Genomic DNA, 19,242 nt, shown 5'->3' with positions numbered 1-19,242 from the left:
TATGGCACTTAACTTACATAAATATAATAGCATTTGAAAGAAAATGTTTTTTAGTTGAAAATAAATATACTCAACAACGGTATACAAATTAATATACTCTTGTGATACAGTACGTCATTTACACTGCTTCAACTCAGAAGGGAAAATTATAGCTATAGAATCCGTGTTCGGCTTTCAAAAGGAATGGAATGAGAAATAACTTTTGTTTTGACGTGACAGAGAATATTGAATCGTCCTGACAGAGAATATTGAATTCAGGAAATTTTCCGCTTTTGATGGGCTGACTTTTCTTCAGATCGTCTTGACTGTTTGTTATTAATTAATTTAATTTACGGTACATAGGAACAAATGAATTTACATTATGATAAGGAAACTGTTGATATTAATAATCCTGTTTGAAAATTACTCGAGAAAAAGCAGAATCGAGGCTTATAGATTCAAAGTGTATAAAAGAAGCTCGCTTGTTCAGAACAGAAATGCGCAGAAAGTTAAAATTTCTTCGAGTGATTCCCAAACATTTTATTAAGTGACAAAGTTTCTTGCCGTAAAAAAAATCTTTAAATTTTTAACTGAGAAGTCAAAAGATGGAAAAATTTTTTCGTTTTCCATTACCAGATTGATTCACACTTCTGGTGGTTTATTTTTACTCTTCTCAAAACAAAATAATTAACTAAATCTGAAAATTTTAAGGAAACTGTTAAATATTGTGATTCAAAATTATATACTTATATATACAATTTCTCTTTTTATTTTCCATTCTTAGAATATCTTTTTTTAAGAAATAAGTATTTCCAGTTGATGTGCCGGCAGGCAATAAATTTCATTTTCAATATTTTTTTCATAATTTTACGCGAGTTTACAGTTCGGTTATAAATGCGTTTATTTATTTATTTATTTGACCATCTAACTTTTAATTTAAGTAATTTAAAGCAGTGATCCAAAAATTAAACAGCACTTTAAAACCTCTGAATCCTAACATTTATTGGGAAATATGATTCAAGATTTTGTCACGTTGGAAAATATTTCGTTAAAAACCTGAAGTGCGTTAAAATGATTTAGTATGCTGAAAGCTTTTTTAGTTAAAAGAAATTAAATCGTTTAATTAGTAAAATCCAATTCTTTTGTCAGAACGAATTGCATTACATAGAGTTCTAAGTTTTTTCTTTCTTTTTTATTATTTAAGATCTGATTATCGAATTACAATATTATAAAAATATATATTTTTTTATCTAATACTACCTAGTTCATAAACAAGGTTAACCATAAGAAGATTAGGTAACGTCGTTCATGTGTGTCGTTGAAATTTGATCGCTGTCAAGAGGTATTCTGCACTCAAAAAAATCGTATTTTTTTATATAATCTGGATGCGTCTGGATTAGACCAGATCTGTCTTTTTTTGTCAGATATAACTAGTTCGTAGACTAAGCCGATTCTCTTTAATTATATTTTGTCTTTTAACAAAACCTGTTGATTGAAAGCGTCTGAAGTGTATTAAAATGCCTGTAGTAATGTAACAAATCAATAAAAATTTAGCTTACGTAAATTAAAGATACACCGACTAATGCCAACGGATTTTAATTTTTAACATAGATTTAAGATGCAGTAACAAAAAAATTAACTAATTGTTCTAAAGAATTAGAAAAATAATTTTATCGACTTCTCGTAAATATCTATAAAGAGGAATACAATTCTATTAAACCTCTATTTTGTTTTCACAAATAAAATTAAAAATCAATACTTTACGTTCCGCAAAAGGTGTCGTTCACACAAAACTAGAAATAAATGCCGTACAAAAAAAATTTAAAGACTATTATGTATCAAACACTACTTTAATTATGTTTTTTAGTTACAGAAAATAAAAATAAGTACAATAAAAAATCTACTTAATTTTAGCAAACCGGTTAAATTAATCGAGATTAGTTGTTATTGGTCACCGAATTAATACCACGATGTTTCTCATTGGTTTGTTTACAAAATGGCTATCCCAACGTAAAATAGGATAAATTGGCAATACGCCATTGCTTCAGTTTTACCAGTACTATACATGATTTAACAGTTTTCTCAGCAACATTTACGCTTAACTTTTATATACGTAAAGTATAACGTGTTTAATATTATCCGGGACCGCTCAAAAAATTACAATGCATATACGTTTTTCCTAATTACTTATAAAAAAATAATATGAATTATTTTGTAATGAAATCTTAATTCTGCATGAATACTAAGTTTTATAAATTCATCCGATGAATTATATAATTTTTAAATTTTGTTAAACTTCTTGAGTTTTTGCCAATTATTGCAACAAATAAAAACACTTTTTAATTTTTTTCAAAAAATTGGCACTTTATTTTATATAAAACTTCACTTTTATAAATAGTGCCAAATTCTGGAAAATTTATAAAAGTGTTTTTATTTATATAATTTATATTTTTCATAAATTTCTAAGACGGCTAAAATTATCGATAATAATCAATTAATTTCCATACTGATCATGTTTCGAGTCGTTTTATAAATTCAAACTTTATAACAGAATTTGGAGTTGATGTTAGTCAAACAAAATTTCTTATTGTTGACACTGACGTGACAAATTTATGGAAGCAAACTTAGCAAAACTTTTAATGTAGTTTTATCACTTTCTGAGAGTATTGGTAGGTAAATTAAACTTTCATTTGCTCTATTTTTTGTGTAGATTTATTTTTTAGGGGGAATTTGAGTTTCCCAAAAATCTCCATTTTCAAAATCCACAAAAAAGGATAACAAGAGCAATTATTGATTTGAGGAGTAATTCTTCTTGTAGGAGGATTTTCAATGAATACCGTACTTTGACTTGCATATAAATTTTTCGAGTACTTGTTTATGTTTTGAGAAATCTTTCTGAATTTCCTATACTAGCCAGATTCAGGATTAGCGGTAGTCAATTGATGTATCCTGTATTCCCGTGGTGTAAAGGCTTCAAGTAATATAAAACAAACTGGTCGAATCTTTTCCTATGAAAAGTAATACAAGATTTTTTAATTATTTAATTCGTTTCTTTGGATGAGAATCTATGTTCATAAATAAAAAGGCCTTACCGAGCTTAATGATTAATCGGAGCTTAAAATGGAAATATAAGATTTTTCGAATATTTTTAACTTGTTTTAAGTTAAATAAATATTTAAAATCTTGTTTTAAATATTCGTATTAATAAACATTCAAATTTAAAAAATATAGTAGATTTAAGAACAGATTGTAGTCTATCTTAAATTACTCATATTAATAACACTGGATTAATTACAAGTAGATTTAGTTGGAGTTTTTTCCAGTTTTGTTGGTAACTTTTTTTTTAAACATTTCTATGTAACGTGAGTGTAGGCATTATCTGGGGCTTCATGAAACAGAAATAAGTAATCCATTAGTAAATGGTTGTAAATAAATATTTTTTATAAATTAAATAAATTTAAAATAATAATTTATTAAAATTATTAAAAATAACATCGCACTTAAATTTTACTATATAATTTTTTATTTAATAATAATTCGATGATATTGTTTGTAAGCGTTCATTTAACAAAGAATCGATGTTTTGTTTGCCAGCGACAAGATTTCCAGAGCGATGACTGAGCTTAGCGAAATCAATGTTGCCAGGCTTCAGGCCTTGAGTATCCAGGCGGTTGGTTTTGCTACGATGTCAACATTTCTCCGCACTGTTGTCTAGCATCCCAACAAATTATGTGTTAGTGGTAAAGTTTTTTCTCGATGTATCACAAACGGTAAATCGTATATTATTTTTTTTTTAGTGACAGCACCGTTAATTGTTTTTATGTATGCGTGGATGTCCATTATGATTAAGCTGTTTAAAATTTATTTATAGTATGAAATTTATAATAAACTTTACCGTAAATTTTGAATCAGTAATACTATAACACTGAAAGAGAACATTTTCTTAAAATTATGAGATTCTATATTGATATTTAAATTTTGTGTTTTAAAACCTAAATTTAAATACTAAAATAATAGAGGAATGTTATCGTTCAGTAAAATATAATTAAAAAATAATAAATGTTTAAAAATACTAAATGTACTTTCTACATACAAGGTTTGCAAAAGTCTTCTAGAAAGTCAAATCTAAAAATAATTCATATCAGAAATATATTTCCATCTATAAAAAAAAAATGTTAACATAATGATACATCACACTGAAACGGATCTGAAATTAATTTTCAGCATGAAATTAAATTAATACGTTCCTGAAACAAATTTACTTTAAATAAAAGCAAGTCAAAATCTAAAATATTATTATAATTAATGAAAGTAAATATTAAGTTATTAAAACGATATCTGAAAGCAATTTTTCTCTACTGATTTTTCCTGTAATGAATTCGTTAAATTAAAAATTAATTTCGACAAAGGTCTAAATTTTTTCATTTTTTGTTTCTTGCCAACATATGTAATTTTTAATAAAATTATTATACTTTTATGTCCGTAAAACTATTAAAAAAGGGTCTACCATCTCTAATATAGATTTGGAGTAACAGAAGTCATACATTACGTTTATCACAGCTATGGCGTTTTCTGTAATTTGATTTCTTAAAATATTACATATATATAAAACAACATGTCGTGAGTAATTAATAATCAAAAACTACTGAAAATAAATTGATGAAAATTTGTATACATGTTCTTCTTTCGGTGTAAGTGCACACTAAGAAAGGACTTTTTTGAAATTTTGAATTTAAGAGTTAAAATGGAGTAACAATGTAATTTAGTATTATTTTTTTTAATTTCTTGGTAACAAATGAATATATCAGTTTGATTTTGATGCTTGTAATCTTCATATGAATATCTAAAAACCAATTTCTAAATTTCTGGAATTCGACCTTGAAAGTGATGAAAGGTAAAAAAATATTTTGAACAATGATTGCAAATTTTCTCCATTTCCGACTATACTAAATGAGATATTCAGAAGATCTGGACTCGCAAATATTCTTCAGATAAATATCTAAAAACCATTAAAGGGTTTTTTAAATTTGATTTTTAAGGTGTGCGACAATATATAGCGGCATTTGCTCAACCAACACAGCAACTACCTGTGTTACTATGTATTCGAAGCGATTGGCTGCACCTGCCTCAGGTTACTCTGGTTAAAATTCAAAATAAAAAACTGACTACGACAGGAAACGCAGTAACCATATAGAGCAGGCGAAGCCGCGACGGGGATGGTAGTATATATGTATATATATATATATATATATATATATATATATATATATATTTTAAAGTAACCGAATTTAAAATAAACTCTGAAAGTTAAAAAATAACATCTTATTCTTCTTTAAATTTCGACTTTTTGAAGTGGGTACCAAATTAAAAAAAAAATCTATTAACGACTTAATTCTTAATTTAACGAAAATTTTAAAAATTCGAAATTAAAAGAATAATTAAACAGTGGATTATTATTTTTAACTTTTGGGCGATTTTTAAGTAATTGTAAATAAATTCTTTAATTCTTATTAAATTCTTTAATAAGGTAACTAAAAATAACCGCTGCCCAAATAAGTAAAAAACCGTTCGAAGAAAATCAATCGCAGAGAAATCTATGTTCTTGATAAAATGAAAATAAAAATGCATAGCCGAAATAAAGAGCCTTCTTTCGACATCAGCTAAGATAGTCTGTCTGGAGTGTAGGAAATACATGCTGTAATTTTTTTTTGATTTTCAACAATTTTTTTTTAATTTTCACGCAAAAATACTTTGAAAGTCAGGCTGTCATCGGGATGTATATTATTATGTAGTAGTATAACGTTAGCAGTATCAATAAAAAATGTAAACGGATTTGCCAGTTGTCCATGCAGACAATTAACTTTCGTTAAAAAAAATTTCCGCTAATATTATCTTAAAAAACTTCAAACTGAATCATCCGGTGAGGAACTTCCTCAAAAAAATAATCACTATAATCAGTTCATTTAGTGAAGTTTAGGGCTTGAACATACATTGAGAAAAAATGCATACGGGTTAAATTAAAAATCACTTCTTTTTTTTGAAGCGGATTTAAAAACCGGAAACATCTTTCGATATGCAGTTGTTAATACATTTTTTCAGACAGCTACCAATATCTATTTTAGTATGTTTGGATATTTAAGGTGACATATCCATTAAATTAAACTTTTGTGAAAACAAGCATTAGTTTTCATTTTCTTCTTTTTTTCATAAATGAGCCTTTTTTAATTTTAATTTTCTTTCAATTCTCGGAGGTCCTGGGTTCGAATCCCGGTGAGGCATGGCATTTTTCGCACACGCTATAAAACGTTTATCTCATCCTCTGCGGAAAAAGGCTTAACTCCGCTTAACTGCGGACCCGGAGGTTAAACAATAAAACAAATTTTTCTTCAATTGATAAAGTTACATGATCAACGAAATACTTATTGGTAGGTAGTTGAAAATAAAAATATTGCCTAATTTTTATAAGCGTATTTTAAGACAAACCGGATGAAATAGATTGTAATTTAAATAGAAATCGAATATTCCATGTTAAGTTCACTATTACAAAAATTGTTGAATTATTTTTAAGAAAAAAAGAAGAAAACATTTTAGGCGCTGATCAACAAATATTTTAAAACTATATTTAATATTTTTATGTAACATTTAACTAAAATAACTTACAGGAACTTTTAGTTAGCCCTGGCTAATATATATAATATTATGTCTTAAAATAAATTTTAGAGATAAAAAGTTTTGGGAAATTTTTGTGGAGGAAATGAAAGAAAGATCAGCTCTTTCATAATCCTTAGCATTTAAAATACTTTTAAATCCTTTTAAATACATTTAAAATCTAAAATATTTAAAAATAATCGAAATATTTTTTCACAATCTGTATTCACATTAGTACCATTAAAGTTTAATAAAAATTGAAAATAATTGTGTTTAAGAAAGAATTTTCTTTCTTACACCCAGTGAAAGCATTTCCTACCTGCTCTTTATTTGATACTGAGTTAATTATTCTAAAATCACCTGACCAAAAGTTGTTTTCCTTTTCCCATCAAACCTCAATAATTCCTACTACATCTACATTTAACCTACCCATTTCCCTCTTTAAATCTTCTAACCTACCAACCTTTTTTAGACTTCTAACATTCCACACTTCTTTTTGGAATATTTTACCAAGGAAGGCACTTCCATCTATGTTACATGAAAATGCAGAGAGCTACATTTTCTTGGAAAAAAACAGCTCTAGTTTTCCATTGCTTTGAGCTGCGCAGTACTCAGAAGATTGAGTGATGATGATATGGCCGTTTAAGTCTTCCTCACCTATGCCCTTAACAAGTACTGAAAGAGCTGCTGCCCTCTTTCAGGAATCATCCTGTAGGCTGTCTCTCAAGAGATACCACTGCGATATGGTTGCACCTTTGGTCCAGCTACTCTGTACCACTAAGCACTCAAGTTAACTCACCATCGACAAGGTCTCATGATTCATAGAGGGAGTATAAAAATATAAAAAGATTAAAAATTAATTACAACTAAACTTTTACAATCCCATCTAGCGTTATAGCAGAGCTATAGCTGTAGAAGTGTAAGTATTGCAATCGGTCCAATTTGGACATATGCGGTTTTCATCAGATCTTGAGGTTTTGACACCTAAGAAACCCAAAAACTGAATGGAAATTTTCCGGATGTTCGTATATGTGTGTGTGTGTGTGTTCAGTGTCGCACTCTAAATCACCTTATATCTCCAGAAATAATGGACCGATTTTGACCAAACTTGGTCAGAGTACTTCTATAAATGGGGCACTGATGCCATTTAAATCTCTACTTAAAAGGTCAAGGGGATGAGGCTATAGAGTAAGGTCACTCTCAGCATCTCGAGATTTCGCCTAATTACGATGCTGTTTTTCTTAGGCATATTTGTTAACAATTAAAAAATAATATTTGAAAAATTATTTTTGCAAAATCGCACCACCTCCCCAAAAAATTCTCTAAACTAGTGGCTAAGTGGGTATACTGCGTCAATAATACACCCTATCACCACAAACAGCGCTATTATAGCACTGGCGTGCTAAATTAAGTTGTGTGTGTATGTCTGTTAAGCCGCGTGACGGGAAAGTCCTACAACAGTATTTTTTACTTTCTTGGAAGAAATAAAGAAAGTACTGTGATCGCAAAAAATTTCGATTTCTGATTTCAACGGAAATATCCATTTTGGCCATTTCCGAATCCATTTTTACTAGTTTCGGCGTGACGTCTGTACGTACGTACGTATGTACGTTTAAAAACGCATAACTACAAAAAGATTTGAAGTAGGATGTTGAAACTTTGGATTTAGGAGTGATGTAACAACCAGTTGTGTACCTTCCCTTTTGACTGCAATTGACTGGACCAAAAGTGTCCAAAAAAGCCCAAAATCCAAACAAAATTTGGATTTTTGACTTTTTCTTAACTGCAGTGATAAGGCCTCATTGATAGCTTTTCAGTGATATATCATAAGTGGTCTTATTTTCATTGGCTCCAAATAAAATTTTAGAGCCAAATAAAATTTTAATTAATGAAATATTTGGATCTTACAAGGGGAAGGCACATGGGTTCATTCCGACTTCTCCTTTTTTTAACTTTTTTTTTTTAGTTTAAATATATTGATTTATTAATAATTATTAACCTCTGATTGTAAAAAACGTTTTACAATAAATAATAATTCAATAATAACAATAAAAAAAAAATATGAAAAAATATCAGACGTTGTTAATGAAATAAAATTTTATGTACTTTTCATTTTTTTTTAAATGTGGATATGTAATTTAACAGACGTAAAAGGAAGTCTATTAAATTACATATAATAGACAAGGAAATCTATTACATATAATAATTATGATGTGGACACATCAGAATTTTATTTTAAAAGTATATTTAAATTATCTTTGAAAATAGTAGGTACTAGTTTTAGTTTGTAAGTTCGTTGGTCGTTAGCTCTTTAAAAATGTAAATTCTGTTTTTCAGTAAGACAATTTTCCGTAAATCTGTATTAGTATTATTGCCTTAATTCAATTATATGTAATTTTCTTTCCTGGTTAATATGGCTCTTTTGTAATTCTGTTTTTTTTTTTTTTGAAAGATGTTAAGTTTTTTTAAGCTTGAAGACAGCATTTTTTGGGTTTGCCTACGGCGGAAAAAACGTTAGGGCTTGCCCTGAAAGGCGTATTTATGCCGTTGCTGTTTTGCGACTCGTAAACGATTATTTTGAAAATAAATAAATAAATTTGTAAAATTTAATCTACTATTTCTAGAAAATAAATTTCATATTCTCCTAAGTTCTAAAGATACCGATAACGCTGTTACTTTTAAAAGTACATAAAAATTAAATTGCTAATACATTAATTTATCCCCTATAAGAAACCGTGTTTCTTATTTGTACCTATCAAAAAGTAAATCCATTAGAAATACATCGTTTCATATATTAAATTTAAATCCTACAATATATTTTTACAGTGCGTTATATACACATATACAAATATTGAATCATAAATGGATTTGAAGTGATTATCTGTAAGCGTACAAATATTTTTGTTATTCTTATCGGATATCATAATGGTGATGATATTCCCTCCATTTTGTTTGTTCAAAATGTATTGTTGTCTAGTGTTAATCAGTCTTTGTATCATAAAGTATAAGGTATTGGGATTGGATATTTCATAGTGTTAACAGCTTAATAGTCGGTACGCATTTTGATCGGTCATAATTTGTTGTATTCCGATCGGTAAGATTTGTTCACACCTTGTGATTTGGTTAAAAAAACAGGGGATTGTGATTGGTTGGAATTTACTGCTTTATTATTGGTCAGTTCCTTTCCTTACTGTAATTGGTATAAAAAAGTGTATTTTTGATTAGCACTTGTATTATAACATTATTGTACTTGTATTATTACGTGTATTATATAAGATTCGCACTTGTGATTGGTTAGGAAAATGCGACATTGCATGAATCAGTTAGTTATCGGAGTAATCTGTTGGGAGCGGTGAAATTTAAATGGGATCTATGATTGCTAGGATGAATGTATAAAGTCTTTTATCAGCTTCAGTTTCAGCGGATTAGAATAGTTTATAGTGTTTAGATCATATTTCATTCTTTTTACGCGCGTTATTTGACTGTTATAAAAAGGCATATTTTAAATTAATTTTCAATCAAATGACACTATTTTTAAAAACTTGTGAATGTCGGTATTTTAATCATTTATTTATTCTTACAGTAGGCCCTGCAATTATAAAATTATTAACTTTTTACGTATGTATTTTTACGAGTACCGGTTAAAATATATTTGCGTTTGAAAAATTGAATGGTATAACTTATCGGTGAAACCTTACCTATTTTAAAATGTTAAAAGGATTGAATGTTTACCATGGAATTTCATTTAATAGTAGAATTTTTAATAAAATATTACAAAAATTATAATAAAATAATAACAAAGCAACAAACACTTGTTCGGAAGATGTATGTAGTCATTTATACTGATTATATTGCTAAGTATGGCTAGCTACAATCTTGCACTTGCAACACATAATTTATGTTTGGATAAAAAATACAATACCTCTTTCAGCTTATATTATTATCTCATTAATGTGAAGAACCAAAAATAAATAGAAAAAGACCTTTAAGATCTTAATGAAAAGCTAAGGCAAAAAGAATATGAGGTTTAGAAAAAATATCAACATTTAATAAGATAATATAAACAAAAATCAATCCTCTCGACCAGAGACCATTTTATATAATAACAATTATTTAATTCTCCCCGTTTTAAAGTAATACTGTTCTAAATGCTAAAGTAATTTTTCTTGATTTTTTACTTATTTCTTATGACATTTAGTAATCAGAAATCCATAAAAGAAAAGTCTTGGTGTACTTTCAACCCATTCAACCCAAATAGTAGGAGCAAAACCTTGGCACTCAGTTTATAAGTTTGAAACACTACTGGTTGAACACAAGTATTTGACTTATTGAAATGGCTGAATCCATTTGACTGAACTCAGTCAAATTAAGAAACTGAGTTCATCATTCACAAAATGTTAACAAAAACAATTTTCATGTAATCTTTCAAATGTAAATAATCTTTGTTTTTATATATAAAAAGAAAAACACAGGTAGTGTTGTCTTCAGCCCTCCTTAGCCATTCAGAGTTCGCCTCCATTTTTGATTCTGCCTGTTCTTTGCTGCTGCGGTAAATCCAGGTGTCTTTACCTGGGGCCTTAGTTACCCCCTCATGTGACTGCCTCTTCATCCATATCCGCATATTGTAAGCATATGATACTTTGATACCTTATCTGGAAGTTCATGACAACATACATATTCAAAATCCATCCCCAGAGTTGGAGTTAATCTTAGCTTTCCTGTTACTTAGCGTATCTTAACATCTCTGCCCTGTACCAGACCATCTGCAGCCTGTACTTTTTTTTATGATTCTTAAGCCTAACAATAATATATGAACAATTACATTATAATTAAAAGTTTAAATGTAAATAATCTAAATTATTTTACATGCACAAAAATTATTATATCTTCAGCAACAGCTTTCTCAAATAGAGAATAAACCTTTTCATTCACTGTTGTTATCTAAACAAACTGTCTCTTTGATAACCCTATTTCAGTTTAGTCATCTGTTCAAATTAATTTATTGCTTTGACCAGAATTTTTTCTGCCTGTTAAAGCAGTATACTGACATGGTCCATAACTGTGTTCAAATGAAACTGCAATATTACAAAAATTCATTTTAAGGAAATGCATTCAAATTTGAAACTTTTTATCTAAGTTATCTATTTAGACAGAATGTACTCATACTTTTGTAATTAGATTCATAAAACTATCCACAACATTACTAATCCAGATTCATAACTGTTGATTTTGAATTTGACTAGGTAACCCAGTATTTTAATAACACTAATCATTTATCATTTTAGGTATTTTTAAATATCTGATTATCTTCTAAACAACTTCTACAATAATTACTGTGATAAAATAGTGAATTTTGAAAGAAAGAAAACAAATAATGTATACAACTGAAAAATCAATGAAAGATAACCTTAATCATTTGTTATTTCTTCTAATTTCCAATTGGATTTTTAAAATCAAAGTTTAATAATTACACTGGAACAATAAAAAAGTAAAAGACTAAATTATTAAAGAGGCTATTGATTTTAATACTTTATAAGATATATAGAGTTTTATAATTTTTTTTATAATCTACAGATAAGTCTACCTTTGAAATACAAAAGAACAAAGAAACTTTTTCAGTAGGAACAATTAATGAATGAATTAAGTTATTTTTAGGTTAATGCAATACTCCAAGGATGTTATTTAGAGCACAAAATTCTTTTAAGCATATTTAAACTTGGCAACAGTGTTGTGGAATACAGCCAAAATTGATTGTGGTTATACGTACAGTATGTCGGGGTATTTATATAAGAAGAGGTGCACGTCAGTTGTGTCCTTTACATAAATTTAGAAAACATAAGATCTCTATATGAATGTGCTTCCCTATAAATTAATTACTTTTAAAATAGCTCAAGTGATCAATATTAAATTTTGAAGTACTAAACCTTTGCAGATTTTTCATTACCTTTTTTAAGGTAAATAAAATATTTCTGAGAAATATCCTCACTTATATGGGAGCTCTATTTTGTAAACTTGAGAAAAAACGTTATTATCAGTGTATATATTCACATTCTGTATGTGCATAGTAAACAGTAACATACCACAAGGAATGCAGTTTATACATTTGTTTACAATATCAGCTAAATTCATCTTCCTATACCAAATGTTACAGAAGATCTAGAGGTAACTAATTACATCACCAGTGGTATACAACCTTATATTATAGTAAAACATAAACTGCCTTTAGCTTCTCTCATAATGATGAGTATCAGTAGTAAGAAAACCTGAAAATTAAGTTATTTTTATTAACAAAAGTTGCATCCCCATTATCAAATATTAGATGAGGATCATACAAAGCTGTTTTGTATACATACGTATGCATATGTGTATATATATATATATATATATATGACCATATGACCTTTGGTTGTATGACTGCGACTAATTAAAAAACAAAATATGTGTCTTAGTAGGACTTAATAAATTAGTGTGCTAGGATTTTGTAGTTTTCTCCTCTTTTTGCTAATAATTCTATTAACATTTTCATGTTTCAAATTTTTATGCTGCTAATTTCTATTGCTTAAATTTTCATTCAAAAACAGGGTTGTAAATCATTCCTATTGTTAAGCCCAGTAAATAATTAATATCCTCTTAAAGTTTGCTTTCGCTTAATTGTGGAAAAGTTCCCTTAAATGTTTGAAGCCTTTACCTCCTTTATTCATTACCTTTATAATATCAAGTTTAATATGAAATAGAGGAAGAAGAATCGTCTTGTGCTCAACAAGAGAGACATACAAGACTTTTGATCACCTGGCTTAAGAGAAATTTTCTTTGGCCAGTCTGTTTTTCAAAGTGCTGCTGTGTAGCTCTATAATTCATAAGCAAAACTAGCAATATTTTGTGAACCTACTTTGAAGCTCATTAATATAGTTTATCATCTTCAAATCAAATCCTCACAAACTTCTCAACTGAATTGCTTGTACTTAATTCCATTCAGAATGGGAACCTTACTATCATATGTTTGTTTTAGCAAAACTGATTAAGCAACTGGTATGTGTGGTTTTAAACTGTTTTTAGGTTATATTTGGATGAATAAAAAAAAAACAAAACATTATTCTGTAGGTTTATGATCTATTCTGGTTCAATCACTGATCAATTCATTGATGTCAAAACATATACAAAAAGAACATTCTACTTTATAAAACAGTATTTTTAAAAGTGTAATGCTTGTTCCATCTGCCAACAGATTCCACTCTTACAATTTAGAATCAAGAAGTTTAGTTTGCATTTGATAGGCCCAAATTATGCACAAAATAATTTATTCATTTAGATAGATAAGTTGGAGGGTTTGCTGAATTTCTGAGGAGTATAAGTAGGAAAGATCTAAATTTTCATCAGTTTATGAATGACCACAGTCACTAAGCTCTAAAATGTTAACATCATCCCACTTCAATAATGGAGTCGATATCAATAACCCTGCCATGAGAAACATGGACATATGTAAGAGCATATTTCTTGATCTGAATGGCACATTCAGATCAATTTTACATCTTTGTTATATTTTTTAATATCCTTCTGTGTTCAGAAAATCAAAATTTAATAATCATCAAATGGTAGAATCATAGCACATCATATGGTCAGCAAATGATATAGGGCATCAGCAGCGCCTTTCAACCACTAAATTAGAATTGCAGTGTACCTTACCCAACAAATATGAAGAACCCAATTTGTGTTTTGATACCCAATTTTAAACAAAAATAGACTTTTTCAATTTTTTTTATTTTCATACTGAAAGTCTATTTTCATACCTCATGACTATCCGAAATGTCCACAAAAAAAAAAAATTATCTACTGAATTTTAACAAGATATGCAGTGAAAACTTGTTAACAATTTGAAAGTAAACTCCATTTAAAAAAAAAATGTTTGACCACAATGAACAAAGGTTCGTCTCTTCTGGATGTAAACACAAAAAAAACATTCCTGTATCCAAGTACACACCACTAACTTGCAGATTTAACAATTGTTGTGTAGTGAAAGTATTAAATTGTGATAGATTGTGACAATTAATGACTCGATAACATAAAAATTAGACATACCCATTTTTAACATCTAATATTTAAATTACAAGCAAAATGACAATTTGGTAATACTTTTGACCAGTGTAATTTATTGCTCTGACTTGTTATCACCTTGTCCATAATGGTTAGTAATTATGTTAATTTGAAATTTTTCAAATTATAAATTTCAAAAAGTAATTAACTAGTCACTGAGGGTGGTCATAATGACAACTGAAAAACTTTGAAATAAACTTTTAAACTCATTTTCTTGTACAATTCATTTCATTATTTTGAGAATTTTAAATGTCAAATTAACTAAAACTTCTTTGTTTAAAATTTAAAAATGTTTATATCTGATCATACTCTGATTAAAATTAATTTCAAATAAAGTATATATGAGATATAATTTAAAAAAAATCATGATTGAATGCTATGAAAGACCAAAATAACCTTTTCTTTTGGTGACTTCTGTTCAGTTAATTAACAGCATTTTGTTATTTATATTATATTATTGTTATTGACATCAATCATTTTTTTTTTAAATGTTAGTGCATTATTTGAATATAGATTTTTCATTAAATTAGAAGTATTACCATTACCTGCAATCTCAGCAACTTCTTTCTATATATTATTATTTAAGAAAGAATGTGTTATTAAAATATAAAACTAATAGATTCAGATCTATTTCATTAAGTAATTATGAATGGTCAATAAATTTTAAACTTCAAGAACATTTTTATAAGTTTTTGCAGAAAATGAAGTGTGTTGTATTATGATATTACTGATGTATTTAAGTTTTACCTAATTTTTATGTAATAAATAAATATTTTGTTAATCCTTTTACTACATTTTTTTAACACAAATTTTTTAAATCTTGAATTCAAAAAAAAATTAATATTTATTATGTACTTCATTGAGTCGCACGTAATACCTTAAACAAAATAAGAATGTTTTTGCTAAGCAAGATTTAGTAGTTTAACCTTTTGAGGAAATTGACCTTTCCTCAAAATAATAAAATCAGGTAACAATAGTAATCATAGGTCATCTTTGGAGCTTTTACTACTAAACCTTCCCGTAAATAATTGTTTTACTCTTTATTAAATTTTGAACTGGAAAATGTTTTAAAAATTTAATTAAAAAAAAAAATATATATATATACATCATATATACATATATTGTAATAATATATAGCCCAAATATTTTGTAATAATAAATGATTATAATTTTTTTTTTTAATTATCATTTTTAGAGAAAGAAATTGCAACACTTACATTTTACCACTCCTTGAGATTTGCGTATGATGCGCAGTAACGACTAAGATAAGCTTATTCCCAAATCATAAATATTGATTATTTTATTGTCCCAGTAACACACCAAGTGGAGACAGTATTTATTCTGTAAATTTCTGAACATTTATTACTAATAAAATCAATTTTATTAGTAACAAAATTGTTCATTATACTGAATGTATATAAAGTAAGTTCCCCCATCTTATTTTTTTCTTAAATATTTTACTTAAGAGAATTTTGATCAATGCCATATCTATTTTTGACTTAAATACTATTTTGTTTAAATTAATTAATAAATTTTCATGATTCTAATTGTTTATGAATTTCATTTTATATTAAGTTAGATATGAGTAGAGTAGGAAGAGCTTTTATGCGAAACGTTTGGTGTTAGAGTTAGGCACAGGGATCACGCTTCCGTGAATCAGTTAATTTGATAGTTGAGGATTGTAAGTTATGGTAGTTATCATGGTTGGTTATAAGGCCATAAGGCAATAGTAAATCTTATGGAACCTTATAGTAAACCTTGTGTAAATACACTGATGGAAATGTCTATCGAGGCAGTTGCAATGGTGGCATCCTGACAGAGGCCAAACTGATGACTGTGTTGTGTTATCAAGTTTAAAAGTTTAAAAGTTTAGAGGGTCTAAAAGACAACCTCTGGTAAAGCCCATCAAAGCTAAGAATGGAGGAGGTGGTATGGCTACTGGGATTGCCACAAGGCGGGTCCCCTACAGGGTCAGGATGTTCAAAGAAGCAGCCTCAGCAGTAGGCTTTTTAATAGTTAATATATTGAAAAATGATAGAGATATCAATGCACAATACTTAACACTGATTTTTTCATTAAATCCTACATCAAATTTATGTCAAGTGACATCAATAGAAATAGTGCCGTTAGAAATATGTATATTTGAATCCCATATAGTGGAAACAAGATGGAGGACAAAATTTTAGAATATGTTAAAAACAGTACTTATGTCCAAAATAGATATGCCATTGGCCAAGGTTTTCTGAATTAACAAGTAGATAAAAAAAGTAGGGGGAACTTATTATATATATATATATATATATATATATATATATATACTGTATATAATAATAATATGTATTATATAAATATTAATTAATATATATTATATACAATAAAAAAAAACACAGAAATGTACAATACAACCAATGATGTAAAAATAGATTTTTAATTATATAATCACTTAATTTTCAATTTCTAATTATTTATTTTCATGGAATTTAATATAGAGTAATAATGATTTATTTATACAAATTCTTTTTTACAGGTGCAAACATACACGCACTGACACACACATTTATGCACATATGTTTATTCAATTCACAATATAAATATAAATTCCTTACATATGCTTTTGCAAACCAGCTGGATTTAGTTTGCCATAGGTATTGAATACAATTTTATTTATAATTTTCAATATTTGAGATTTTTTTTATCATCTTTTGGCATGGATCATAGTATATCAAGGCACTAACTTAATATCTGTTTCATAAAATATTCTGTTTCATGTTGAATTTTCAAAAAATACCTTGTAAAACATGATTTGAAGTCTAAAGATTATCAATCACCAAAAATGAACCATAGTTATTTTGTTCAAAAAATATATTCAGAGATATTTTTAAAAGCTTCTCTACTATCCAGAAAATGTATCCAGAGATGTTTTTTAAAAGCTTCTTTCCCAATTTATATGCATTAGAAACTAAATTTTAAAGTTGCAGCTTCAAATATGTCCTTCAATTCTCCCAAAAATAGTTTGATCAGGTTTTTAGCTAAACTTACAAAACTATTTTAGTGATCCTAAGTCATATTAGTTTTATTGTGTTCAAATTATCGATTTAATAATTACTGATTTAAAAAATATAATAAAAAATTGTGTAAACAAAATTTTAATTGAACGACTCTTCTCTCTCTTTTTTTCTGTTTAGTCTCTGTAAACACTGAAAGGTATTACTTCAGAGGATGAATGAGGATGATATTTATGAATGTTAATGAAATATAGTCTTGTAAGTCTCAGGTCGACCATTCCTGAGATGTGTGGTTAATTGAAACCCAACCACCAAAGAACACCAGTATCCACAATCTAGTATTCGCATCCATGTAAAAATTACTGCCTTACTAGGATTTGAACTTTAGAACTCTCGACTTCAAAATCAGCTAATTTGCGATGATGAGTTAACCATTAGACCAGCCCAGTGGGCTAATTGAACAACTACAGTACTTGATTGTAATTACAAATATTTTTAAATGCATTTACTAAGTTGCTGACAATTTGCATGCGATCTTTATTTACATCTGTATCTGAAAAGCTGTACCAATAAATGTCAATATAAAAAACTAATGACCAGCTCTAGCAAAGATTTCATCTCCAATAAACACTTTACTCTTACAATTTTTTTGTTTTAAATTTACTGGGTGAAAACCAAATGGAGATTATTATTTCCCACATCAAAAAAACAAAGAAAGGTGATGTTAAATGTTTAATCTTAAAAAAATTTTCTGTTACCTCTTAACACAAATGTGCAAATAGACAATATTAACAAATAAAGCTGGAAAGTACATTGAGGAAATACTGCATGTTTATTTATGGTTTCTCTTTTTGTGAAAACAACTACTAATAAAAGACGTATAATATTACACATGTGACATTATAAATACTGAATATGTAATACAATACAATAATATAGGACTCTAGATAAGCTGTAAAAACCTGTTTTTCATAAGTAAAATCATTCAAAATGCCAGACAGTTTCTTCTAAGATATAGCACTAACAAAATGGAGTAAGTTTTTTATGTTTATTGTTACACAGCCAAATTTCATAAAAAATGGAGTACCTTGATTTAAGTTTACTGATGAAAAAAAGATTTATAATAATTTAAAGAATGCTGTTGCATTACAGAATGGATTTTAAAATAAATAAGACGTTGTCAAACGTTATAATGATGGTTATGTTTCAACTAATGATATTGCTTTTTATCATATTATAAAAAGGCTATATATTACACCAAGGCTAGCTTTCGCCTATTCTGTGGCTGAGTACTGTGCATCTGTATGTTTGAATATCTGCCATACTGGTAAAGGAGATATTAAATTAAATAAAATTATGACAGCAATTACTGATACAATCTCCTCTATGCCAATTAGATAGCTCCCAGTACTAGCTGATATACCTCCACCAAATCTCAGGCACCAGAGTGTTAAATATCAAACAACAATGGCAGAACTCATGGGAAGAAAACTATGGCTGCCAGTGGATAGAGGCGACC

Source organism: Lycorma delicatula, chromosome 2 (assembly GCF_047948215.1).
Source record: "Lycorma delicatula isolate Av1 chromosome 2, ASM4794821v1, whole genome shotgun sequence".
Taxonomy (NCBI): Eukaryota; Metazoa; Arthropoda; class Insecta; order Hemiptera; family Fulgoridae; genus Lycorma; species Lycorma delicatula.
This window is presented reverse-complemented; position numbering follows the sequence as displayed.